The sequence below is a fragment of the Prionailurus viverrinus genome, chromosome C2 (genome assembly GCF_022837055.1).
Source record: "Prionailurus viverrinus isolate Anna chromosome C2, UM_Priviv_1.0, whole genome shotgun sequence".
In the NCBI taxonomy this organism is placed as follows: Eukaryota; Metazoa; Chordata; class Mammalia; order Carnivora; family Felidae; genus Prionailurus; species Prionailurus viverrinus.
In genome coordinates, this window is record NC_062569.1 from 109736796 (window position 1) to 109764677 (window position 27882).

At 34.9% G+C, this 27882-nt stretch overlaps 1 protein-coding gene across 2 annotated transcripts in view; it reads right to left on the reverse strand.

The window, feature by feature from the left end:
• Positions 1-27882, reverse strand: part of ZPLD1 (zona pellucida like domain containing 1) — a 552784-nt gene that overhangs the window by 50898 nt on the left and 474004 nt on the right. The window contains exons 7-12 of one of the 2 annotated variants that reach the window (XM_047875473.1): positions 26076-26143; positions 25583-25746; positions 23710-23932; positions 22102-22286; positions 15561-15650; positions 15227-15338 (exon numbers count right to left, since the gene is read on the reverse strand). The gene's annotated coding sequence lies outside the window, so the exon portion shown is untranslated. The remainder of the gene's footprint in view (positions 1-15226; positions 15339-15560; positions 15651-22101; positions 22287-23709; positions 23933-25582; positions 25747-26075; positions 26144-27882) is intronic. The other variant, XM_047875475.1, reaches the window with a different exon arrangement.

A 27882-nucleotide genomic window follows, 5' to 3' on the forward strand; every position in this document is an offset into this window, starting at 1 on the left:
TTTAAATGATCTACAATGTTTAGCTTAAACATTTATTCTAACACCTTAGTTTTGGGGGTACTAGCAGATTGAACTAAGTCATTCTAAAAGCCTTTTTTAAATAATTCACCAGTTTAATTTTCAAGATGTGTGTACATTTTATACTCCTGAGGCAGCTTTGAAGATATGTTAGTATATCAACTTCCACTCACGTTTCATGAAGTATGATAACAAATTAATAATAAAATTATTATTTATTTTAAATGCTCATTTCCATGTAATTAAATAATTGACAATTATTATGATTATTTCCAAATGTTTCTTTCTTAATAGAGATAATATACAAAATATTGATGAAAAGGCACGACACAAGAATCAGCCAATCAGAAGAGACACCATGCTGACATATTCTGGCTGAATATCAACACATTTTCCAAAAAATCAAAAGTATTTGCGTGGGTACCAATAATGATAGTGGAAAGGTAACTTGCTTCCATTCACTTTTATTCTTGAGCATTCTTGGTGCTCAAGAATAAAAGGGCACTTTTATTAGTACCCCACTATTTGAAACTGCTCCATTAATTAATTCATTTATTTTTTTTTTATTCATTTGACAAATTTTTATTGAGCAGTTTCTAAGTTTCAGACTCAGGGCCTTTGGGATCCAGTGGTGAGCAAAACAAACATGGTCCTTACTCTCACAGAGTTTATGGACTAGAGAGGGAGATAGTCATTAAAGTAATAATTGAAAACATAAAAATATACTTACAAAATATATTTCATAAGTATTATGAAAGAAAAGGAAAGGGTGCCTGCTAGAACCTAAGTGAGATGGGAGGTGCCAAGACTTCCTGCAATGTGCCACAGTTGATAAGAATTGAAAGACTGAGGGGTGCCTGGGTGGCTCAGTCAGTTGGGTGTCTGACTTCAGCTCAAGTCATGATCTCACGGTTCGTGGGTTTGAGCCCCATGTCGGGCTCTGTGCTGACAGCTTGGAGCCTGGAGCCTGCCTCGGATTCTTTGTCTCTCTGCCCTTCCCCTGCTCTTTCTCTTTCTCTCTCTCTCTCTCTCTCTCAAAAATAAATAAACATAAATAAAAAAGAGTTGAAGGATTGATTTGACTTAGGCAGATGTAGTCTGAAAAGAGCTCCTCACAGAGCTCATTGCACAACCACAAGTCTCAAAATGTAAACAGTTAACATTTGTGAAATTTGAAGGAAAGTCCATGGTACCAAGCAAGGAGGAAAGGGCCAGGAAGTAAGTCTGAAGGTAAGGCAAGGAGACCATGGTACATGATTTTTCCTGAATGGAATGGAAAGCCATTGAAGGCCTTTGAGATGAGGGCAAGGATTATAATACCAGGACTGGAGTAAAGTAAACAAATTTAAAATATTATTTTGAGCAGGAAGTAATAGGAATTGATGTTAAATGCTAGGTGCAGAATAAGTGAGAGAAACAGGGATGACTCTCAAGTGTGTGTCTTGGTCAATCAGGTAAATGGTAGCTCCATATATTGAGATGAAAACAATTTGGAAGAGGTACTTATTGGCATGAGAGCAGGATGGAGAAGGAACCAAGATATCAGTGGATTAGGCCAGATTCATTGCAACCAAATCTTAGATGTCATGACAGATGAAACACATAGCAGTATGTGCAGTATAGCAATCTTGTTTTACGTTGCAAGAGCAAACCTCTGTTGGTTATCACAGAGGGTCTTATATAAACACAATATATACTGACAGGAAAACGTTGTTAACACATTCAGAGGACAGCATCTTATTCAGCAGTTGAGAACCACGGCCACCTCATATAGTCAAAAATATCCCTGAAATTCCTTAAACTGCCCTTCTTTATGTGGGATTCATGAATAATAGAATATTTTCTGTGAGTTTCCTTCTGATCGTTTCTGTTGTCCTACCCTTTGAGGAAGATGAAAATAGAATCTCTGTGAAAAGGAAAATATTGCCCAATTCTGACTGACAAATGCCCTATTTTAAACTCAAAGTAGAGAAAATATCCATTAAAATCCATGGATCTTGGCTGCTAGAGACAGAGGAGATTTTGGCTCTCCAACATCTGGGCTTTAACTTTAAGAGCCAGGCATGGAGAACTGAACAGAGTTTGTACTACATACTGAGAAGATGTGAGATAAGATATGTCATCAATGAAATGTTCTTCCCCACATGAAGGAGAGGAGTGGGGAAAGCAAAAGAGTGTTTAGAGTCTCATGTGGAGTTTTCTTTCTGCTCCCCTCTTTAGATAAAGATACCCAAGCAGATTCATGGGATCCAGAAGCAAAAGGGAGGCATGTCTGGCTTTTCATTTAAAACCTGGTGTGAAATGTCTGTCAGAGTGCCCATGACAGCATGAGGAAGTCAGAATTGAGTGGCAATGGTGATGGGACAGATCTAGACAAAGGAAGGCTCAAGATAGCTTCCCATACAGTCTTCTCACCAGCATGAAGATATCTTTAAAAAAAACTTCTATAACCTCTGACGAGAGACAGATAAGAAAATTGAAAATTGAGATGTGTTATATCTTGCTGGGAAGCCAGTAGGTGGTGGATAGCAACAAGATGGATGACCTAAAGCCAGGAGACACCTGGGGAATGTGCTAGAAGCTCTGAATTCCAGTAGACTAAGAGCTTATGTGTGTAAGGGAAGGGATGCAAGTCACTGGTAAGAGAGAAGATAAAGCACTGTGCTTTCACCATTTTGAGAAAAAGAGATCATAAGTTATAGTGGATACAGGAAGAGCACTGGTGATACCTAAAAATGAAACAGATGAGAATTCTCCATGGACTTACCAGTTAGGACCACAAGATGATAAATGTACTAAATAGCTTCACCATTGTGGGAACGTTAAGAATTTTTTTAAGTAGTTAACGCATATAATAAGTACTACTATTTATTTTATTTACACAAATTATTATTATTTATACAGTTATTATTGAAAGTAATTAATAGTTTTAAATTTAATAGTTATTAAATATTATTTATCAATATTACCTTTTAGTTTTCCCTGCAACCTATGAGATTGTGCCTATTTTAAAGATGAGGACATTGAAACACATAGAGGTTAAGTTAAGTAGCTTGATTTTGGTCCCTCACGTAGGAAGTGATAGAGATAACATCTGAACCCAGGTAATCTAGCTCTAGAGGCCATACTCTTAAACCTGAACTACACTGTCTCTAGAGCCCCCTTTCCACACATGAAACATGAGGAGGTCAGAAGTGGATAAGGAGAATTTTGACTATGACTAAATAGTTAACCCCAAAGTAACTAAATTTTAAACCAGCAGTGACTAAATTTTAAACCAGAGTTGACTTGACATGGCAAGATTTGATGTTTCCTGCCATTGGTAATAGTGGTCTCCTATGTGATTTAAGTTCACTTAGAGAGAAATAACAAAAAATTCACTTCAATGTATCTAAGATACAAACTAATTGTATGTACAAAACCTTGTACAGAGATACATATTATCCATAAGCTCTTCATGGCTAGTTTTTCTTTTCACAATTGAATAGATTACTATCTTTCAAGATGATATCTGTGTTAATCAGGGCTACAATCTCAGAAGCCAACGACACCACAGAATCTAACACAGCCTTGAGATTCCAATCAAATCTCGATTCCAATCACATATTATTTTCCTCATATGTTTGGTTTATTTTATCTATCCATCCATCTACTGTTGTGGTGATTGTGATTTTTATACCATTTCGTATTAAGTTTTAGACATTTTGGTTCTTAATATTACAACACACATTTCATAAGGATAAAAAGGACTTTTTCCACATAACCACAACACCATTACTAAATAATACAATTATAATTAATTATAATAGCATTTAATATCAATTCCATATTCAGATTTTCCCAATTCACTGAAAATGTATTTTATACCTGCTTTTCCCCCAATGCAGGATCAAAAAAAGAAAAGAAAAGAAAAGACAAGACAAGACAAGACAAGACAAGACAAGAAAAGAAAAGAAACAGATAATATAACTAAATGCAAAAGTTTATGCATTGTATTTGGGTTGTTACATCCTTTTAGACTCTTGTAATACAGAAATCCCACTGCTTTGACATCATTTTATATTCAGAAGAATTCTATGGTCCTACTAGACCAAAATAATGACAGAAAATGCAAGATTCTGTAAAAATCAGAAATATTTAAAGCTGAATAAATCATTCAAATATTTTACAAGGAAAGGAAAACAAAATTTAATCTAAAATTAAAACCGTATGGTAGAGGTTGCAGAGACAAAAATTGGGTAATGGGTAACATGAATACAAAGAATACTAGAAATGTGAGATATGGGCTGGATGAGTTATGTGGCTTATAACAACAATAAGACCAATCTCTAATTTATCAATTCCTTGTATAGGCAATAAATAAGGCTACGGTGTATAATGGTTACAAATAAGAATCTATCCATTGTCCAAGTGAAAACTTGTGACCAATAAGAAATTGATGTTAGCTCAAAAGATAATTGCTTTCAAAGTAGATTAGTATCTCTTAAATCCAGGGATACTTAGGAATAGAAGTATTTAAAATAATAAAAAATTAGAGAACCATTTCTTGTGTTAAAAGAACTGATATACATTGGCATTCTTTGTCATTAATGTGTTAGAGAATTTGACCTATTTAATTAACTAAGGTTAGTCCTTTTATTCTGATTTAAGATATGTAACTGAGTAAATTCAGACTTGTTATGTAAAACTGACATGCTACCAAGATTATACATATTACCGAGATATTTAAGAAAATATAAATTTGAGCACATGTTAAAATCTATTTTTTATATTTGAGCATTAGTTGAATACTTAAGATTTTTATAGGAGATAATTTAACTCCTACAAACATACTAAACTTCCTCTGATCAAAATTTAATATATTTTATTTCCTTTTCAAAATGTCAATTAACTACTTTTTCATACACAATCAAATATTCCTCAAAGACTTGTTAAAAATGATAAAGTCTACTAGAATTTACTGATAAAAAGTCAGAATTTGAACTTAAAATCTTCAAGAAAAGCTAGGTTTGGTCATTTGTAATTCTAATTGAATGTTAATCTTTAAACACTTTAGAATATATTTTTCAATTATTCAACACAGGAAAAAAAAAAACAGCCTCACACTAAACACAGATAAGTAGTTGTTTTGCTTCAGAAGCCATGTTAGGCATAGAATTCACATCTTTAAACAGTAAATTCATATACCACATATTGTAATGCTCACCCTCAGACAATTACAGGGGAACTAAGATTGACTGAAAGATATGAGTTTGATGTAGTCTATCTCATATTTACACAGTAATCAATCAATTCATTGATTGGAATAATAGGAAGACTGAAAATACTATTTAAATTAATTGCATTTCTCTCTCTTTTTTTCCCCCAAGATTATATAGTGGAATTTGTGGACGATAAATTCCAGTTTGATGTGATGTCACTAAATGCACAGAATATATACCTCTCAATATATGTTTCTGCCCTCAAAAAGTTTTTAGTCAATGGGGAAACACTTAAGCTTCACAATAATGACATCAACAACATTAAAACTTCTAGAAGTTAATTTAGAAGAATATCTTTATGGCCTTGGGATAATGAAAGATCTCTTAAGAAAAGAAAATTGTTTTACTATCATAAATTATAGGCTGGGCCTACCCACAACTTCCTTCTAAAGGCTCACTGAGATATTTTTGTTACCATGTTGCCTATTAATTCATATAAGGCAACACTTATGTAGCATACACTAGCATACTTCTGATTAAATATAACCATAGTCTGGGCTCTGGTTCTCATTCTATTACTAACTGTCTGTGGTCGTGGGGAAGTCACATCATGTGTCTTACTCTCAGTTACTTCATGTGGGCAATGAAATGTTTGACTAGAAGATGACTAAGATGACTTCCCGCTATCAAGAGCCAATGAAATCATGATGTTTTAAAAACTGGAGGAGAAAATTGTGATAAATTTCTCAAAACCTTCTTTCTAAAATATTCCTCCCTTATCAGAATTTAGGCTTTACAATATCAGAAGGTTTTAGAGAACTACTGCCTTCTTGCTCTCTCCACGACAATTGATGAGGGGGCAAACACTGCATCTAGAACATCCTCATATCTACCTCTTGTTGTTTTATAAGAAATAAAAATCAGCAAGGGGCCTCATAAATTAATCTCAATGGTATAAAGGAAAAGCATTAACCCTTCCACTTTTGGGCATGTCTGTCCTACAAACAAATCGTAAAATTAAAATGACACTTAAAAATAAATAAGTTGCTATTGGTTTTATACTTTTATTTATGTCTCATTGCATCTACATTTTTGTTTGTTTCTCAAAGGTCCCAAACACCTTCAGGAAGCAATAATCACAGAATAAACTAGGCTGCTGAGAATTTATAATAGCACTTTGTTCTGCCTCAAATACATATTCAACCCTGTTCTCATTAACGTTCATGATTTTTTTTTTATTTGTTGAGCTGTTTGGGGGAATGTAATATTAACCTTCATGACATCACTCTGAGGAGTACCTTGAAGGAAAGAGCTGCCTTTTTTAGACGTGGGAACTTGTGCCAAGTGACCAAATGGTTTTCCTAGGTAATGCATGCTTGTTATAGATAATACACAAGAAGATAACTAGAAGAAGCTCTTGAAATAATAAATTCTAATATCTCTAAGTTAGATGTTTGATAACAACACAATTATATACACAAAACATGATACCTTTGGCCATGATAAAATCAGATCCACAAAAGTTTTAGCCAGTCAGATCAAGTAGTATGTATATACAAAAGCTTTACTTAAATATCAGTGTTGAAATCAGGAAGAACATAAAGTTTAAATCCTCATATGTCAACATTTCAGTTAGCTCCATGTTAATTAATTGTTTCTACATCACAAATTAGAAAGACCATTCATAGATCCCTGGAGGTGATCATTACATCAAATCCTTACTCTGAAAATCAGTAATTAAAAGGAAAGAATTAACCATTAATCCTGATGTTCAAGTATCAGCAGTATTTCTGTTTTAAAATGACTTATCAAAGGGGCACGTGGGTGGCTCAGTCGGTTAAGCATCCGACTTTGGCTTAGGTCAAGACCTCATGGTTTGTGAGTTTGAGCCCTGCATCAGGCCCCGTGCTGACGGCTCATAGGCCGGAGCCTTTTTTGGATTCTGTCTCCCTTTCTCTCTGACCCTCCCCTGCTCACACTCTCTCTCTCTCTTTCAAAAATAAATAAACTTTAAAAAAATTTAATGACATCAAGAAAAAGGGGGTGTGTGTGTGTATGTGGAAACTAGGGCAAAACATTAATTTATGCTATTATTTTGATCTCTTATGTTTTTGAAATTTATAATAAAAACAAAATCAAGTGAGCTACAGCTCACTTATTCTAACTGTGGTACCTTAGGTAACCCACTTTACCTCTCTTGGACTTTCTTGTTATCTATAAAATAAGAACAATCTAAGTGACTAAATAATTATACCTAGGTTACAGAACCTTTGAAAAAATATTTTATCCTTTTTCTAGTAGCATTACAGGAAAGAGGCAGAAATAAGCCTAATTTATTTATAGGATCAAAGTCAATGATGTCAAGACATTGAAGAATGAAAGTTCTGAAAGGGAGGATAGTTATCACTTCTAAGAAGTGAACTTATGAGCTTTTGTATCTTCAATGAGATGAAAATAATTCAAACAAAATCATAGCCCTTGCAATAGCCAGTGCTAGGAATATAAGCTATAACTCTAGTTACAACATTTCAGCTTCTGTCTCATAAACCAAAACTTGTGTCTGGGATCTGAAGCCCCAAGAGAGCTGTAGAGATAGCTGCAGGCCATAGTAGGTAAGGCCCTTACAGTGGATCTTCATCAGTAAGTGAGAGGGAAGCAGGTGAACAGAAAGAAGGAGGTAAGCAGTTGGATATATTATGGTGGATAAGATTATGGATAATGTTGTATCATAACTGTAAATCAGGGCCTTTGGAAAATTTAACCCAAATCCTTCAGACATGGAGATCCCACTTCTTTAGGAGAGTTTATTTTTTACTATTGTGGTAAATATTCCAACAAGAACAGTTTGAAAACTGAGGCTCATCATGACAAAAATGTCTCTGACCCAAAGATTTACACAAAAGATGTCACCCAGCAATACATAATTAATTGCCAAATGAATGGCAATAAGTATTTAGTTATTCTTGGATGACCCACAAAAAGGATAAACTATAAATGAGAAGAATAGAAATGACGTCTTTGAAACAGTCTCATTATCTCCTACATGTGATATTTGAAAATCTAAATAAGATAATCCTCTTCACTAAAGACAAGTCTTCATTGAACAACAAAAACAGCTTTGTTTTCAAACTACCTGTACACCTCGTGAGAGGTTTCAAACTATCTCTACACTTCTCAGACCTTGTTGAAAATCATGGGTTTAGATGAGAAGAATCTTTTTAAATAATTATTGTACTAGGATATTAGTTTAGTGGGTCAAGAACAACATTTCTCATGAAATAGAATAGTTTGGGATAGTATAGGATGGAAAATAATGGAATAGAGTCAAATAGAATATTTTTATAAAATTTGTATGTACAAACTATGTATGTATGTATGTATGTATGTATGTATGTATGTTTGGATGAGTGTATGCTAGATTACAATGTAAATATCTGACTGTGAGTTATATTGGAAAGTTTGAAACTCACTGGTTTAGAACAAGGTAGCAACATGGTCCCCATGGGCTGAATGTCCCTACCTACAAACATTGATTGGCTTCACACAGAAGAAGCAAGCTAAGGTAAAATGTCATTCCCAGAATGAGGTACCCACAAAACGATGTTGAGAAAAAATGTATTTCCCATGCTCTGAGTAAGGACTTGAAGTAGGATTGTAGAGTGGGATTGACTATTTATTTGTTTATGTCTTAGGAGGATGTTTGTTATAAATATATATTAAGGAAGTAGAGGCAATAGATACTTGGTTAAGAAAGTTTGTGAATTGAAGGAGAAAATTAGGAAGGAAACTAGAAGACAATGAGTATATAGAAGAAATTTTTCCACAGAGGGAATGCTTTGATGAAAAGAAGAGAAATGCAAAAAAAATATTCCAGAAGCTGTAGAGAAGACAACTCATAGACGACAGTGTTTTCTCCTTTGCCCATTGGCACAATGTTATAAATAATCCTTAGGGAATGAGAACTGAACCTTCTTTTCCTTTCTGTTTCCTGATGGATGAAAAAAAATGTCATCTCCTTGCACAGATCAGGGAATTAGTAGCTTTTATTGAGTTAATGAAGGATTAGGACTGGCATTTTTAGTTACTTTTTTGCAAGGATGAATTCTGTTGGTACAATCACAGGAACACAGTACAATCTCCTGTAGCATTTTAGCAATAACACCCCACATTTTTAAGGCAGCTGTCTAGGATGAGAGGTCTGATCTATAGCTAGGAAAATCAAACTCCTAGCCTTTCTTTCACTGCACCATGCTTATTAGTCACCTTGATCAAACAATAAGAGAGCTAGGCAGTACAAAATAAGACCACTGGAAAGCATAAATATCACTGTTCAAAATTCCATGTTCAAATCCCTAGTTCTCTCTAGTTAACTAGCTACCTGAGTGAGACTCATCCAACCTGTGAATTTCATGTAAGAAATCATACACTAGTTTCCTCTTGTTCTGTATCACTGTCAGAAAGCCACTTTTTTTTTTTCAACGTTTATTTATTTTTGGGACAGAGAGAGACAGAGCATGAACGGGGGAGGGGCAGAGAGAGAGGGAGACACAGAATCGGAAACAGGGTCCAGGCTCTGAGCCATCAGCCCAGAGCCCGATGCGGGGCTCGAACTCACGGACCGCGAGATCGTGACCTGGCTGAAGTCGGACGCTTAACCGACTGCGCCACCCAGGCGCCCCTAGAAAGCCACTTTTTAAAAGCTGTTGTATGCCCAAAACAATTAAAATTCATTTTAATCTTTAAAAGATATAAGAAGATACATTTATTGGAGAAAATTTAAAAAGAAATTAAAAACCCAAATAAAAATGTGAAGTTAATATTTCCTAGTTAACCTGAGGAGTTTTAAGAAATACAGATACCCAAATCTCTCCCCCCACTTATTCTACGGGGCATCCAGAGTTGAGAACCACTGAGATAAAAGAACAAGGTCTTGCTATAGTTGAGATTTCATTTATAGTTGTCTTTTTTTTTTTAATAGTAAGCAGATTCTTTTTTTTTTTTTGTAATTCATCATGGCTCCATAACAGAAATTTGAAAACAGAACCTCTAAGAAAGGACAATGCTACCTAATACCACAACATGGTTGCTTAGGCCTGTGGGACTCAGCCAGTCAGCAACAGAATACATTTACAAAACTACATAAATTAAAGTAGGTTGAGTTTTTATTGCTTTCATGTGGTTCTGACCAATAAAGTGAAAAGTATACAATCAGAAGCAAAACATTTATAGGAAAAAAAGTAGGGATCCTTTTTTCCCACTGGGAGACATTTTCTTCCTATGGCTCTTCTCTGATCAAATGATGTAGTATTATGTGTTTCCTTAAATAATCATGACACTTGACACCACAGCTGATAAAACCTACAAATAGACTGCCCGACCATGTGATGTCCTTTCTTGAAACCCTTCATCATCTTCAACACCTTTCAGGGGAAAACCCAACTCTATGATGTAGCAAAACAAAAGAAAGAAAAAACTTCTGAGATAAGACTGCTACTTACCTGCCCAACCTCAGATCTCTCTTCTCCAATACCCATTCTACCCACTCTACACCTATCATTCCCAAAGATGAGAAGTTATTTCACACACACATTCATTCTTTTGCTCATTTTGCTGTCTCAGTCTGCAAAGCTCCTCTTCCCAACTCCACAGGAACATCTCTCCAATCAACTTTTTTAGAGTTCGTTCACATATAGCTCTTCTTTCAGATATTCCTCTAACAAGACAACACTTTCTGCTTGTAGCGTTGACCATTTCCTATTCTGTTTCTGCCAGAGTCTCTGTGCCATTGTATAATAGCAGTTCTAAAAATGTACTACGTTGAAGTCAAGGCTTATCAGCGTCAACACTGTTGACATTTTAGACTAGATCATTGTTTTTTATAGGATGTTTTAACAACATTGTACAATGTGTAACAGTATCCCTGGCTTCTTCTCACTCCATGCCAGGAGTACTCCCACTCAAGTCATGACACCCAAAAATATCTCCAGATACTGCCAAATGTCTCTGTGGGAGAGGAGGTTCAAAATTACCCCAGATGTCCTAGATGTACATCTTTGTTTTCCCCTAGTAAACCTGTAAGCTTCATAAAAGCAAGAGTATTATGCTCACCTTTGTACTTAGGATCTAACAAAGTGCCATGTCCACTGTAGATTCTCAAGAAATGTTTGTTAAATAAATTACTATCATATTTGTGATATAAAAGGGACAACACCATACTACCAAAATGTAGAAAATCAAGTATACCAACATCTAGTCCTGATCAGGATAATGCTTTAATTTTTAAAGATTATATCATTAATGAAAATTTTCAATTTCAACTAACATTAATTAAATTAAAATCTTTAAACCCACCCACTACTAGAGGTAATTTATATTTATTTTTATATGATTTTAAAACAAAATAAAATGAGATTGAGGTCTAAGAATATATCCACATATATAAAACTCTTGGATTAAAAATTACTTGAATTAGTTAATTGATTCAGTTTTTTAAAAAATATTCATTTTTTAAATGAATGTTCTCAAAATAGCTTTAAGTAATTGTTTCACTTTTTTAAAAAAATGTTCAGCTAGCACTTTTTAATGCCCTGTAAATATTTTTTTCAGCTTTTATAAACTAAAAAGCATCAAACTTAATACAATCCCTTGCTAAGTCTCCTTTTCATTCCATTAACATTGATGGCACACATTCCTACGATAGAATTGAGAAAGCAAGGAATTTTTAGAAACCAGAAATATATTACTTTAATTTCAAATACTTATTCAAAATAAGTTTCTAAATAGAATTGCTGTGCCAGAATTCGCATGTATGAGCACAAATGTGCATTACACACAAATACACATAAGTTTTTAAAACGTATATATCCTATGGTAATGATTTTAAGTCTCTAAAAGATTAGTAGTTTTTTATTATTCAATTATTTTAACTTCTTATATCCAAATTATGATAAATTACATTTGAAATAGAAAGTTAGCCATAGTTCTTTCTAATTTCAAATTATAACTTATCTAAAAAATGGGTTAATTTGAAAGCACTATTCATGTAATTTACAGGTTTATATTCAGTGGGTTAATGATGGTATGTTCAACTGAGAGACAGTATAGTTATATGAGCTCTGATTACTTATTAGTTAAGCATTTTTAAGCAAATATACTTTAAATTCTAACATATGATACTAAGCAGTCTTCATTTTTCTTACTCTTTCTAGTGATGCAGTTTCATATTAAAAGACTATAGTCTTAGTGAAAATTTGAAATTAACATCATTTTACAGACAATCTGAACTTTATAAACAAATAAAGCTATTAATGTTTTCATTTAACTTCCACCACCTTTTAACAAGCTAAAAAAGTATCTTTTGTCTTTAGCATCTGGAACTTTCACATACATAGCAATAGAAATAACAAAATTGCCATATTAATATAACTTAATTTTGCTGTTCTTAAGGCTTAACAGCTTTTTATTTTTCTTCAAGGTTTGGCACTATAATAGTTTCTAAACGTTCTTGTTATGTTTTAAAAATCCGTAAAAATCCAGGCATGTAATTTTGTTTTTTTAGATTTCTTAGTGTACCATTATACCTTATTGTGAGTTCTAGAAAATTAACACTTTAAACAAGGGGTCAGTGACCTATGGCCTGCAGGCTTAATTCTACCCAACACCTACTTTTGTATGGACCATGAACAAAGGCAGTTTTCACATATTTTAATGCTTGAAAAAGAGTAATAAAACATAATATTTCATGAAAAGGGAACATTATGTGACATTCTTATTTCAGTGTCTACTAATGAAATGTTATTGGAACATAGCTACACTCCTTTGTATACATATTTTCTGGGGCTGCTTTTGAGCTACAATGGCAGCTTTAAGTGGTCCTGACAAAGACCCACAAAGACTAAACATATTTACTTTGTGGGCCTTGCCAACCCTGCTTTAAACATTACTGTATGACTCTACATAACACAATACATATGTCTGGGGGACAAGACACAATACATTTCTCAGGAGATTCCTTTCAACCAATATCATTTTATTATTTTTTTCATTAATACATTTTTCTGCAAGCCCTGGTAAAAACCACTGGTCATTATTAATAAAACACTTCCCATGACATTCATTCCATATTTGGCAAAGTATTACCAAACTGGTCAAGTCGATCATTTACTTTTTTGAGGTGTACCTTTCTTTGCCACATCACTGAAGCCTTGAGAGTTTGGAATTCCTGTAATTCCCCACTCAAAATCAACTTAGATACTTAGTAACAATCAGCCATGACTCTGAATCTATAAAGGTCAGTCTAACGTTTACTTTATCATGTCTTGAAAAAGCTGTTATGCCTGGTTTTTAGTTACAACATTTTGTAATGGAAGCAAAACACGGCAAACCAGATCAAGCTTAATTTATGGTCTTGACCCAGTTTAGATTCCAGCTTAAATACAGAAGAAAAAAAGAGCACAGATTTGGTAAATTAACCAAAAAATTGAATTCCTTGAAGGCAAACATTGCTAATAGGTGTTTAAATGATACAAAAGATTATCATCCTCTACTAATGATCTTAATGCTATGCAAGCTATTGAAAAAGCTACAAAAACATAATCTTCAGTAATTCACTGTTTGATGCCATAACTAAATAGATTACAGTCTGAGCATCTGCTCATGGTTCAAAAGTTACCTTTGAAATAAGATTTCCTAGCAGAAAATTCTGATTTTTTAATATCCTCTGGATCATTATCATAGGCGTTCTTAAAAGCGGGGGGGAGCTTTAAATGTCTTGAAAGGAATGTAGAATTTGTGATGATATCTAGCATGATCTGGTTATTACATTATGTGGCTATTAACAATAACCATTACTATATTTTATTTTGAGGACATTGCTAAAAATGCCTAAAATGAAAGTACATACAGCATATTTATAGATTTTTATATTTAGCCAAGTATTATAATACTCTGTAAAGAAAAACTTAAAAAAATCACTGAGGAACATTAAAAACTGTGTAACTAGGAACAGTGTTCAAATAATAGCTCTGATATGTGTCTCATAAGATAAAGCTACTGACTGAAAAATGAAATAAAGAAATATTCTATTATGTATTAAAGAAATACTAAACTTTTAACTAAATTCAACCTCTTTGCTATTGCTACCAAAGTTATTTAAACTGACAGTTTAGATTGTTTTTCTTTGGCCCGTAAAATGAATTGTAAGAAGCCAATTCACAGTAGCAAAACAAATAATGTCATACTCCTGAGAACCAAAAAGATTATTATCTCAAATACATGAACCTAAGAAGTAAGGTCTTCTCTCTAACATCAAAAACAACTGGTTTTACCAAAGGCAATCTTAGAATGGAAGGAGACTTAGAGGTACCCAAGAAATGGGAATCGCCATGATAGCTCCCAGGTTACATGAGATCCCATGTCAATTCTAATAATACTAGGCTCATTATTAAAATTATTCTTATTTAAAAGAAAATCAAACTATAATTATTTTCAATAATATCGTCTTCGTAATTAGAGATGATGCCACCCATATTCAACCAGATTTTCTGGTAGGATGGGATCCTGATACTCATTAATGGAACATCTGTGGACTGTGGCCGACTGGCAGGGGACAGCGGATGGAATTGCAGCTTGATATACAATGGTGTAGCAAATCATGTACAACTTTTGACCTCAGGCTCTAACTTCAAAATTGAATAAGCTGCCAAAAGATTAAGTCCTTTCTCCAAATCCAACCCAAATGTTCGGGATGACACTGCAGTTCACAACGTAAAATTTTCTTTATAGCTTTCTTCCCTCAAATATGGGAAGATGTTTTTCGTTTCCTTTTGCGATATTTAAGATACTCCCCAGCCCAACCCCTACCCATCAATGGAACCACACTACCAGAAGAGTTTTACCAGAGATCGCCTTACATCATAAAAGATTATTAAATTAAAATGAATTTCCTGTGCTTACAAAAAACACAGCATTTGCAGTCACTTTAGGTGGCTTCAGCGCCAGGCACTTACCCAAGCCCTTGGTTTTGTGGAATCAGCTGTTCTCCATGTGCCTGGTTCTGCTGCATGTGACTGAGTGTTCAAATGCCTGGTGTTACCAAACTCTTTCAAAAAAGATTCAACCCTTCAAATGAGAAAAGAGTTGCTCATTATGAAAAGCCTTTAAAAAGAGAGAGAGAGAGAAAACCTGGATTTTCGACAAGCAAATGCTTCCATGGTCTCAGAAGGTTTTGCAAGACTAATCATCACCAACATGAAACTTGAGCTCATCTTTTATAAACCTTTGTTTCCTTCCAACTACATCCCTTTCAATTTTCAATTCATTCCTTTATTCCTCTTCTCCTACCTGCTTTTGATCTTCTATTTTATGCTGCACAGAAGTCTTGAGTGGTTATGTGTGAAGTGAGCCATCGTCAGCCTGATGAGGGAAAGCCTGCTGGTCCAGAAAAAAAAAAAAAAAAGATCATAAAGTAAGAAACAAGGCCCGAGATTGCATTGGGAGTCAATCTGCACAGTTATCAATGTCCTGTTATGCTCTGTGAAAGATGCCCGGCCCTTTCAATACTACATTTCATGTAGCGATGAAAATGGGATATGGAATATCATCGTGAAAACTGGTTTGATTGGGATAATAATGACTAAGAGGCTGTCAATGCAAAAAACCCAACAGGACCCAATTGTAAAGGAGTTAGACACTGAACCCGCTTCATAATCCTTGCTTTTGTTTAGGGGCCTCCAAACAACACAGCCCACCAGCCTTTGGAGCCTTTGGACCCAGTTGGACGTCATCTAAGCCTTCCACCCCAGTAACTATTCTGATTTCTCATTGGAAAGGAAAGTGGGAATCTGGGATTCAGGCACCATGGAAAGCTTTTCAAGATATTCTGACCAAAGCAAAGCTTTACTTTATGTACTACTGTGCTTAGGGATGACCATGTGGCAGATTGAAGCCCATTGTGTGGATTTATATTACTCCGCCAGCTGTTTAATAATAATGGCTATCCTGAAAAAGCACATTGCTTTATCAGTAATACCCTGGCATATATCTTTATAAAATTTTATCTTATTCAATTGGCTCAAGATACTTTAACAACATTTATGTTCTGTGACAGAGGCTAGTTGCCTATGGCTACTGTGAACTGAGATTAAAATCTAAGAGTTCAGCCTTTCAAGATTTCTAGTCCATTCCCTGAACCAAGTTCTTTCCCTAAATGGTAAGTGAACTTAAAGCTAACATAACTACTAAAAAGTAATAGCTGGAGGCTATTCACATCGCCTTCTATGTCCTGTTTAGTGTTGAGAGAGAGTTGGTGCTTTTTATACCAAACAAATCAGGTTCATGTTTTTCAGAGAAGTGTCAGCTCCATAAACTTATAATTCTATTCTACTCATGAGTAAATATGAGATACATGAATCTACCAATTTTTTGAATACCATTAATATAAATTTCCCTATATATTCTTTTGGTTAAGAACTCTTATTAAAAACATAAAAATGATCCTAAGAAATCTCTTTCAGGGCTTCCTAATTATACTGACAGGAACTGAAGCTTTTCTTTGCTGTGCAGAGGGTGTTTTCCTCTATAATGAAGTTTTTGAGCTAGATGTTTTCAAGCGATGTTTCAGGTTTTGCTTTGAATATGTGTCTGCCGTGTTCTTTACCTTCTTGAAAGTTAAAGTGAACATGCAACAGGCTCAAGCATCAATTAATAAATTCTGTCATTTACAGAAAAAAACCAGTAGCCTCTACCCTATGAGAAAATGAGCATTTCATAAATATTGAAACCACTACCCACATTCTCTATAAGTTGGTTAGCTAAAAAGACAGTAATTCCATTAGAGGCTTTCAGCAAGGAAAAGATAAAACAGTTGAGATAAAGTAACTGACATTATTTGTTATTATTTTTCCATTAAAATGTAGTGAACAGTAATGTCACACGTTCCACTAGCTTCTAAGAGAGAATTTTACCAGTTTGCTGAAAACTCTGAGCCCTTTATTAGGGGATTTCTTGTCGTACAAGCTATGCGACTTGGCTGAATATTTGATTAGTTGTACATGCAGCATATGCTTATATCAGGGAATAATTTCAGCTATATAAAATATTCATCAGTATTTGATAGCACCAGAAGTGGAAATCTGAGCAGTTATCCTGTCCAAAAAAAGGATTTACTTAATGTTTCATAATCAGAGGAAAGGCAACCAATGAATGCCCTTTAGTTCCTAGAGAAGGTTGAATTCAGACTGCAAAGGCACCCTGACCAGTAACCAACTATTCCCTCAAACTACATGGCTCACTCCCAACTTCCTTTAAAAGTCTTTTAACTAAACCCTCAATGACTAAACGGCTCAGGCTAGAAAATGAAAGTAAAAAGGCCTCCCTGTCTCATGGAGCTATAATAAAACATAGTTAATTAGTCAGTATGCCAGGATCTTGCTTACAGGAGAGTTCCGGCCTCTCTATCATTCAGTATAAGTGTCTTTTCACTATATAATGGTGAGATTTTGGTTTTTTGTTACTAGAGTCAAACCTGGAATGATGAAGTTGACACTGACCATAAGTTTGTGTCACGGGCAAGGGATAAAGGTTGATTTCCACTGTCTCCCACAAAGTTATCTCTCCGTGATGGAATTTCTCCCCGGGTTCAGTCTTTGCCCTCTTCACCTCGATATGCACACTTGCTTCCCAGATGATTCCATCTCATCCAGCTGTAAAGCACTTACCCTTTTCGAGCATTATTATTAACTTACTTACAGGTCTTCTCCCTCCTGATGTATACCTGAATGTAATCCCTGTTGTGGATTCTCTTTGTTCCCTAATGTTTGCCTCATACCCAGGAGAATGAACGCCTAGTATATCAGTGGTACTCAATAATACATTTTGAATAAATAAATGAGCAAAGAAGGTGAAGGATTACAGAAAATGTCTGTAACTCTTTCTTATAACTTGTAAGTGGGGAAATATGCTTCTTTCAAGGTAACAGGAAAAGATAAAGAAGACCCAGTTATATCATAGTATTCTATTAAAGCAAAGTTCTAGCTTCACACTAAAGAATTGTATTATAAAGTAAATATAAGAACTTTATACCTCTATGCTTGAAGAAATTTTTACCATCCGAATGTTTAGCCTCAGATTTTTTTTTTTCAGGATTCCTTTTTGTTTTAAAATGGACCCAAACTCTGGGGCGCCTGGGCGGCTCAGTCAGTTAAGCCTCCGACTTCGGCTCAGGTCACGATCTCACAGTTCGTGAGTTCGAACCCCGCGTCAGGCTCTCTGCTGACAGCTCAGAGCCTGGAGCCTGCTTCACATTCTGTGTCTCCCTCTCTCTCTGCCCCTTCCCTGCTTATGCTGTGTCTCTCTCTGTCTCAAAAATAAATAAACATTAAAAAAATAGGTTCTCAGTAAGGATTTCTTGAAGGAAAGCTAAGAAAGTCAAAATTAAAAGCGAATAAAAAATTTGTTTAAAAAAATAATAAAAAAATAATAAAATGGACCCAAACTCAATGATATAAAGGAACTCATAAATGTATATATGTTAAGTTTTTACTTTGATTGATATAATCAATTAATGCAGAAGCCAGAAAGTAGTTTTTGGTATTGTAGATTCTCCAACCAATTTACTGTTCATTTTTCTACTGTCAGGTGGGCATCTTGTAGCTCTACTCCCATGGGCTTCTCACTGCAGAGCTGAGTTGTAGGAGCCAAAGGTTTTTCAGGTACTTATAAAATGAGTTGTAAACCGTGTACTCTTATACACAAATAAACTGGCCCTATGTCCTAGTGGGATTTCAGTCCACACTGAATTGTAGACAAATTATAAAAGCAGATTTAGCCGCACTTGAAAGAGGGTCCACACAAGCTTCATACATAAGTGCAATTGATTTCCCAGTTCAACAGATAATTTTACCAAATATTTCTAATCTCAAGAGTCTAAAACCTGAATAAATTAGCCTTACCTCTTGATCAGCATAAACTGTTAGTTGTTAAGTTAGCAAGTGGCAATAAGGTTTATATGTCATTGTATGGTAGGCATTGTTGCACCACAAAAGGGGAAAATGTTATTAAAGGAATTTGAATATATTACTTTAAGACCATCGGTGGAAATACTGATAGATTGTTGCTCTTATATCACATGATACTTAAAACCTCTGTTTTTTCAGGTATTTCTAGAAATGCCCCTATATGAAAGATTTACTGATATATTCTAGATGCTTTCAATGAAGAATTCATGGTGATTACAGTATTTATAGTACTACAATTTCTTGCTAGTTATTTATTTACAGATGATCAATTCCAGGAACTAGCTTTACTAGGTATCTGATATTGAATACTTTCAAGAAAGCTTTTAAATCATCCCTACATTTATAAGGCATTTCCTTGTTTCTTGGATTACTTAAGCACTCTCATTTCTGGAAATACCTAATCAAAAGCATTAAATTTAAAACAATTGTAAATTGGAGTACTGAGGTCTACAGAAGTGCAATTACTGTATCAGTTCACCAGTATGGCCCTATTTGCCAATAAAAGCACTGAAATTGTGGTTCATATTTCCAGCAAATCTTTGTTGAAAGCCACAAACTGGATAATGGTAGGAAAATTATTCTAATCATATCTCTATTGTCATAATAAGGCAGGCCCATTCCTTTTAAAACCAAAAAAAAAAAAAAAAAAAAATCTAAGACCTTTCTAAGCTAGAAACCTAGGATTCCACAGTAGTTTCAATACGCATTCCAGAATGGTGGGAGTTTGTCATGAACTCTTTGGTTAAATTGGCCATCATCTCTTTTAAAGAACAGGAAACAAAACTTCAAGGACTACAAAGACTGGAAGATAATTTAAGTTAAGTGATGTGAGCCCCCTGGTGAATGGGCATAGGCACATAGTGGCAGGAAGGAATCAATTGGAGAGCACAAAGCTTGCCTAAAGGCAAAAATGGTTACACATTTTCAGGAGATTGTTGCCAACCAGGAATACATTCTACAACATTGTGAGAAATTCAAGTTTTTCAAGAAAAGAGCAGATCAAGGATATTATTTGCAACCACCTGACTTTTGCATGCTGCCTCATGTTTCTAAATCATTTTCACATATTTGGACTGGATTACACTTTGGAGCTACCAGTTTGCCACTTTGTCTAGAAGTCTGAAACATCAGTGGTATTTTCTTATTAGAAAAAAATGAGATAGTTTCCTGCTAAGATTTTGTTTAATATGTATTTATTCTTTGTGGGTTTTTGTTGTTGTTGCTGTTGTTGTTGTTGTTGTTGTTGTTTGGTTGGGTTTTTTTTGTTTTGTTTTTTGGGTTTTTTGGTGTTGTTTTTTTTTTTTTGAGAGAGAGAGGTAGGGGGAGAGAGAGGGGGGGAGGGAGAAAGAGAATCTTAAGTGGGTTCCAAGTCCAGCATGGAGCCCAGCACAGAGCCCAATGCCAGGCTTGATCTCACAACCATGAGATCATGACCTGAGCTGAAATCAAGAGTAGGACACTTAACTGACTGTACCCAGGCACTCTGATCTTGTTCTTTTTAGATAGTACTGCCCAATTAGCTGGTAGTCACATTTGTCTGAGTCACAGAGTGAATTTTGTGCACCCGTTTATACATTCATTATACTAAATAACCATGAGAAACAACATCATGGTTTAATTTATATATTTTTATCATATAATAAAGTACATCTTGAAGGGGGAATATACTAAGTTCAGATGTACCATCTTGATATTAGTTTTACTATAATCACATCAAAGTGGATAGGTCATAACATCACCACTACTTTTTGACACATTCAGGAAGGTATTCAGTAGCATTATTCTAACAAAACTGAGAATAGAGACAAAGAACAAAATATTATTTAGTTTTTCAAACCTGTGGCTTTGACCTATAGAAACATATGCTATGGTGGTGTATGGGTGGCTCAGTCAGAGGAGTGTCTGTCTCTTGATTTCAGCTCAGGTCATGATCCCAGGGTCTTGGGATCAAGCCCTACATCAGGCTCTGTGTTGAGCATGGAGCCTGCTTAAAATTTTCTCTCTCACTCTGCCCCTCCATTACTTGTGTGTGAGCTCTCTCTCTCTCAATAAAATAAAATAAAATTAAATTAAATTAAATTAAATTAAATTAAATTAAATTAAAAAAAGAAACATGTTATGGATGAAAATGCAATGTCTATGGAATATTATTCACTCTCTGAATTTCTTCCTGAATGGCACAATATTAATCAATTTTTCTTCATCATCATCATCATTTTTAAAAAATGCATCTAACTCCTCTCTATGTAACCAACATTAAATATAGTCATAAGAGTATGTAGACAGAAAATGATGGAGAGAAATGAGGTGATAGATGACAGAGATAGAGGGAAAGGGGGAGGCAGAGGGAGAGAGTTGTATGCTATTGGTTCTGTTTCTTTGCAGAACTCTGACTAATACAGCAAGCTGCTGTTTCTGCTAAATTCCATATGCCCTACTTAACAACTTTACAGATTTTTTTTTCTTTTCAGTTTTTATTTGTCTCTGCCCAAAATGACGAAATTTATATTTATTCACAATAAGCCTTATCTTCTTAGAGTCAATTCATTATTCCTGGCTGAATGATTCTTTTGAAGGCCTGATTCTGATATCCCATGTATTCACTGTCTGCCTATCTTTGCCTCAAATACAGAAGATAGAATCATATTTGCTTCATCAAGGTTAGTTTTTGAAGTCAGAACAATGTAAAAGTTAGTTGATTTTCTAAGGAAATGGTCTACACCAATCATAGTCAACATGCATGTTGGAGCATTGTTACTGGTTGTTTTTTTTCCCCCCCAAGCATAAAAGCTACCTTACTAACTCTCTGAGTCATACTAGACAAATTACAATGCTCAAATTGAATGACATGGTTTATTCTTACCTACCTTATTAAAGTTCCAGAAGACCAAGGACTTTGAATGAATAATCCCAAATCAGTGTTGAACTGAGCCCATGTACTCCAAGGGGATTTAGACCATCTGCTAATTCTGCTGGGCAAAGGCTTTCTTTTACATATGCTCAGGTTTGGAGAAGCAGAATCCAATTTGCTTCCAGCTCCTATCTTTTCATCCTACAGTTAAATATTTTGTTTATATAAAATAAACTTTTGCAACCATTTTGCATTATTTGAAAGCCACTTTATTGCTTCCCCACAACAAACATAGATGGGTATATTAAGAAAACTAAAAAAGTATTTTGCAAACAGACAATTATTTCTTACTATCTGGTGTCCTTTAAAAATTATTTCCTGAAGCATTTGTTAACCTTTATATAAACAGTTATTAGGTCAAACAATTTTCCATTTTGCCCGATAAATATTTTGGAAGGTGACTGTTATTACATTTTAAAATATGACAGAAATATATTGGTATTCTCATCTGACCACCCTTCCCATCCCCCCTACCCTTTTTCTGAACACAGGCATGTGTAGTAAGCCTTTCACAAACAAGGAATCCATTCAGGACTTAGGTACTTGGGCCATTTTCCACTCAACAGGTTTCCTATGCACTTGTAGGTGCCAAACAGCAACTCCTGTGTTCCTCCAAAAGAATTCTTAACAGAGAGGGGATTAAACTCTAAGTGGCTTCCTGATTTCACCATTTCTGCAGTCCAGTGTTAAGTTGCTGAAAGATTACTTCATTTGTACCGTCAGGAGCCTAACAGGCTTTAGAAACTAGGTGAGTGATGTAATGATTGTGTGTGTGTGTGTGTGTGTGTGTGTGTGTGTGTGTGTGTGTGTGTGTATGAAATATTGGAGTAGTTAGCAATCTGTTACATTAAAAGCATATAAACATTTTTGAGCATCTCTTCATTTTTTGAAAACAACTTTTCTGTGATGTTCTAAATTTCAAATTAAAATGCAAAATGTGAGATAAAAATTACTGTAATTGCAATAATAGTCTGTAGAGTAAAAGAGAAAGAAAATTAGATGAATTTGCATGTATTTGCCCAATACTAATACTAAACTCCACTAGAAGCAAATATTTACTCATTATCTGAATATAAAAAGTAAAATGTTCTTAGGGTGGTAATGTACCTATAAATGTCCAATCTATAAATGCCAAAAGCCATATTGCAACAATGGCTCCACATACTCATATCCAATCAGATCAATATATAATCAAGAAGAAAAAGGAAACAGAACTCACATTGAATGGAAGACTCTCCAAATTATCAAACTTGAAATTATCAAACAGGAGCAAAATCATTAAAACTATTGCTTTTACAAACATAATCAGTCATCTGGAAAATGACTTTTATACAGATATAATAATTTCCTAAGAATAAATTGTGCAAAGTCCAATCAATGCTTTCAGGTTTGTGTAAACCATGCCTAGGGCCATCTTGGTAGAGATTTCTGGTCCTAACTATCATCCAGCATATTCTGTGCTCTCAGAAGCAGGGGCTGCTGAATAACCACATTTGAACTACATGATCATGCAAGGTTATTTGTGAAAAATGTATTTGACTTGGACCCACAGTTGAGCTCTCACCTTAAAATCAAGAAGGTGCATTCTTAGAATAAACAACTTCAAAAGAGTCCAGTTTTAATTGCTACTTCAGTGAGACATCAAAATCCTGTAGGAAAGAGTTGTTTTACTGATATTTATGCTAAGAAATCTTCCGTCTTTTCAAAGCTTGTATGCCTTCCCCAAGTTTTCAGAAATGCAGGCTAGAGAGATTAAGAAGGATCAGGAAGCAAATACTCCATGTAATCTGAAATTAAGGAATAAAATTAATATCTTTGATAGTTTAAGCCTATTTTTTAATTAATTTTATAGTGTGTAACTCCTTTATTAAAAGGGTAATATTCTGGCCAGGGATACATGTGGGTCTGTTTTTATCAATAGCCATTTATTTTGTTCAATGAGGACTGACCACAAGGTCTATTGTACTAGATACTTAGTTTAGAAAATCTTCTAAAGATCACATTTTTTTTTCCTGAAGCTTGCTATATTATTACATTTGTTTATTTTCAGTCATGGCTACAATAGGTCGTTTCCAACTACTTCTAAACTGACTTAAGGGATATTATAAGTAAGAGGAATAGATATAACAAAGCTATTATGAAAATTTCAAAGGATAAGAGTCAAACAGTCAAAGATGAATGTAGTTTAAGCCTCGATAAAGGAGCACTGAGTAAAATATGAACAGTATCTTCAACAGCAACTTTGTAGAAAATGAAGAACACGTTCTTTTTTATACTGTTTCTTATCACTGCTTCTAAGAAACATTTGAGAAGAAAAAGTGATAGGAATTTTTTCTTTCCTGTAAATCTCTCAATGGCCTTCTGAGAATTTTCCTTTCTCGCAAATCTTAGCTCTCACTTTCTACAGAAGTCATCCCTGTGCCAGTTGTTTTTAATTGCCTTCCTAATATCTATTCACTCCATCTCCCCTTCTAATAGAATGCAAATTAATTTTGTGGGTAATGTTTTGGCTTAAAAATACTTAGCTTTCCACAGTCCCACAAATCAGAGAGGGGCTTGAGATGCGGTTCTGGGGAAAGAATATATTGTATAAATGGCAGTTAAGTATTGGGCTTTTCAGAGTGTTACTGTCTTCATGAAAAAAAATGGGCAAACCCATTCAACACATCTTTTGCTCTTTGCTTTTTCCCTTTCTTCCTTCCTAGGATTGAAAAGTGATGTCTAGAAAGACAATCTGTTGTAAATATGAGAACAGCCTTGCATTAAGGATGACAATGCTGAAAGCCAGGGGGAGTCTGGACCTCAGTATCCTCATGTTACCATAACAGTCCTGAGATAAGATAAGATAAGATAAGATAAGATAAGATAAGATAAGATAACATTTTAACTGCCTTCTGTGACACAGTTGAATACAACCTTCAGTCTCAGACTTCCTTTATGTATGTACTTCAGCCCCATCTGGTTTAGCTGCTCCTCCTTGTTTCCATGGCATCCCCTACAATCCCAAACACAATCTTCTCTCCTTCACTGCATCATAAATTTCAGGAAGAGAGAGATCATTTCAAACATTCAAGCACATGTCCCCAGAAACTTGCTCATGTCTATATAGCATGTAGTAGGCACCCGATACATTTATTAAACGGGAGAATAATAAATTATCAAATAAGTATAATACCCACTTCTCTCTACATCTACTTCTAACTATCACATCTATACAACTAGGGTTTTTTTTTTTAAACCTAGACTATTGCAATAGCTTCCTCCTCACTTAAAAGCCTTTCCACAGCTTCCCATTACCCTTAGAAAAAAACACAAATAACTTCCACATTCTGGGAAACCTGGAACTGCTCTGACTGCATGTCCTCTCACCTTCCTCATGACATTTTAGCCACACTGGCTTTCCATTGGTTAATGAAACATTCCAAGCTCATTCTTACCTTAAGATCTCTATGCCAGATGTTACTTTTTCACAGATTTTCACACACTGACTCCTTCTTGCCTTTCAGATTGCAGCTTAGATCACCTCCTCAGAGAGGTCACAGCTGACAGCTCAATCTAGAGGAACTCATCAGGCACTCCATCCCATAACCCTCTTGTGCAGCTGTGGAGAAAATTCTTTCATTGCTGCAAACTTATGGTCTTCTGAGAACATTTTACTGAAATTTGGCAGCTAGGCTAAAACACTATCTTTACAAGGTAATTTAGGACTGAAAAAATAACAAGAACTCCAGAGAGCTTTATGTCTCCAGAGGTAATGTGTTTACATTTCAAGGGGAGATGAGACCAGGACCATGGACATGTTCCAAAAGGAGGACCCAGGATCCTTCCCATTACTTTTCCAAGGAAACTCTCTTAAAAGGGGAGGAAATACAGCTGCCTCTCCCTCATGTATAAATGTCCAGGTTCATTTTGGGGGAGGGGGGTACTCACCTACAATACAGACACCTTATGTGTTGAGTGACAACTGGCTCTCACTGCATTGTCCCAGAAGGAAGACACTGCAACACAAGGGAACAAGGATATTATTATTTGCTGTAAATAAATAATGATAAATCTGTCTGCTCCAGAAACCTCATGTTGGCATTCAAGAGAATATTAATAAATATATCATTATAAGTCAAATGTCTACTATCTATGGTGGTCCACAAGTCTTTGCTATGTTTATAACTAGTGCCTAAAAGATCTCCTAGTATGGGATCAATAAACACCAGTTGGGTAAATAAATGAATCAATCACTAAAATGACCATTATTTTAAGAACTAGATTGTGTAGCTTTCTAGTGAAAAACAGAAAGGAGATTAAAAATTGTAGAAAAATGGATGTTCATTTCAGGTGACCTCTTAGAGAATAGCATATGTAATATATACTTGAAATCTAAGGTTTTTATAAATGCTTGTAATGAACACATTTTGTTTTTTTAGTGGGCTGATTTCTTTATATTAGCTACTCCCTGTGTAGTTGACAAGGTTTTTATTTTTATGTAAACATTGAATAATTTATCTGTATCCCTGCCCAGCTGCAGAGCAACTGAATCAGGCAAAACCAAGACTTCTCTCAAAAAAGCAGTTTCGGTTCTTCCCAGAGGTCTGAACAAGAACACAATTAAATCCTCAGAGTTCTGCACATACATTAACAGGAAAACTTTACAGCGTACTTCAGTAATTCTCCATCTCTGTCATACGAGTACCGACGATAATTTGAGGAGGATTATACCTTAATGGCATTTCAGGATGAGTTCCTGTCAAAATACACTCTACAGAGCCTGCAGATTAGACCTGTGAAGCATCATGTCTACTCAGATATTGAAACACATCTTCAAAAAATAATCATGTTCATTTTGATAGAGTTGATATTGAACTTTTACTTCTGATAATATTTGTAGTATTTGCTCACACTAATCATCTCATTGTAGAAATAAAACAAATATACTGACATCATAAATATTGGGTAAATGGGGTGCCTGGGTGGCTCAGTTGGTTAAGCATCCAGCTTCTGCTGGGGTCATGACCTCATGGTTCGTGAGTTCAAGCCCTCTGTTGGGCTCTGTGCTGACAAATGGGAGTCTGGAGCCTGCTTCAGATTCTGTGTCTCCTCTCTCTGCCTCTCTCCCACTCATTCTCTGTTCTCTCTGTTCTCTCTCTCAAAAATAAGTAAATATTAAAAAAAATTAAAAATAAATAAATATTGGGTAAATATAATTATTAAAGCTCCTCCAAATGGGATTGGACGTTGTAATACCCAATGCCTTTGGAAGGGTCACATTTGGGTAAGCAAGAATTAGGGATTTAATATTGTGTAGTTGTGTCCCTAGCATAATCCATAGAACAGAGTACCCTGATTGACAGTACAAACCTCAAGTCTTTTCAGCACATATATTCCTACAGTAAAGAAGGGTACATACCAATCTATTAACATTATTTCTAAATATATCTAAATACCTTTTCTCTGGGTTTTCTTAAAATCATCTGATTTCCCAAATAGCATTTCACCTGAGAAGAGGATGGGTTGATACCCCAGTATCAGTATTTCCAACCATTTATCAATTCAAAATAAATTAATGCATGAGGCTCTTATAGTTTGGTAGACATGAACTAGTCCTCCAGAGGCTAATACTTAGAAATAAAAAATCAAATTCTTAAATGTACAAAAACGAAATAAGATTTGGAGCAATGATGACACTAAAAATATCACTATATTATACATTATATACTTTTGCTATTATGCTGTATACAAAATA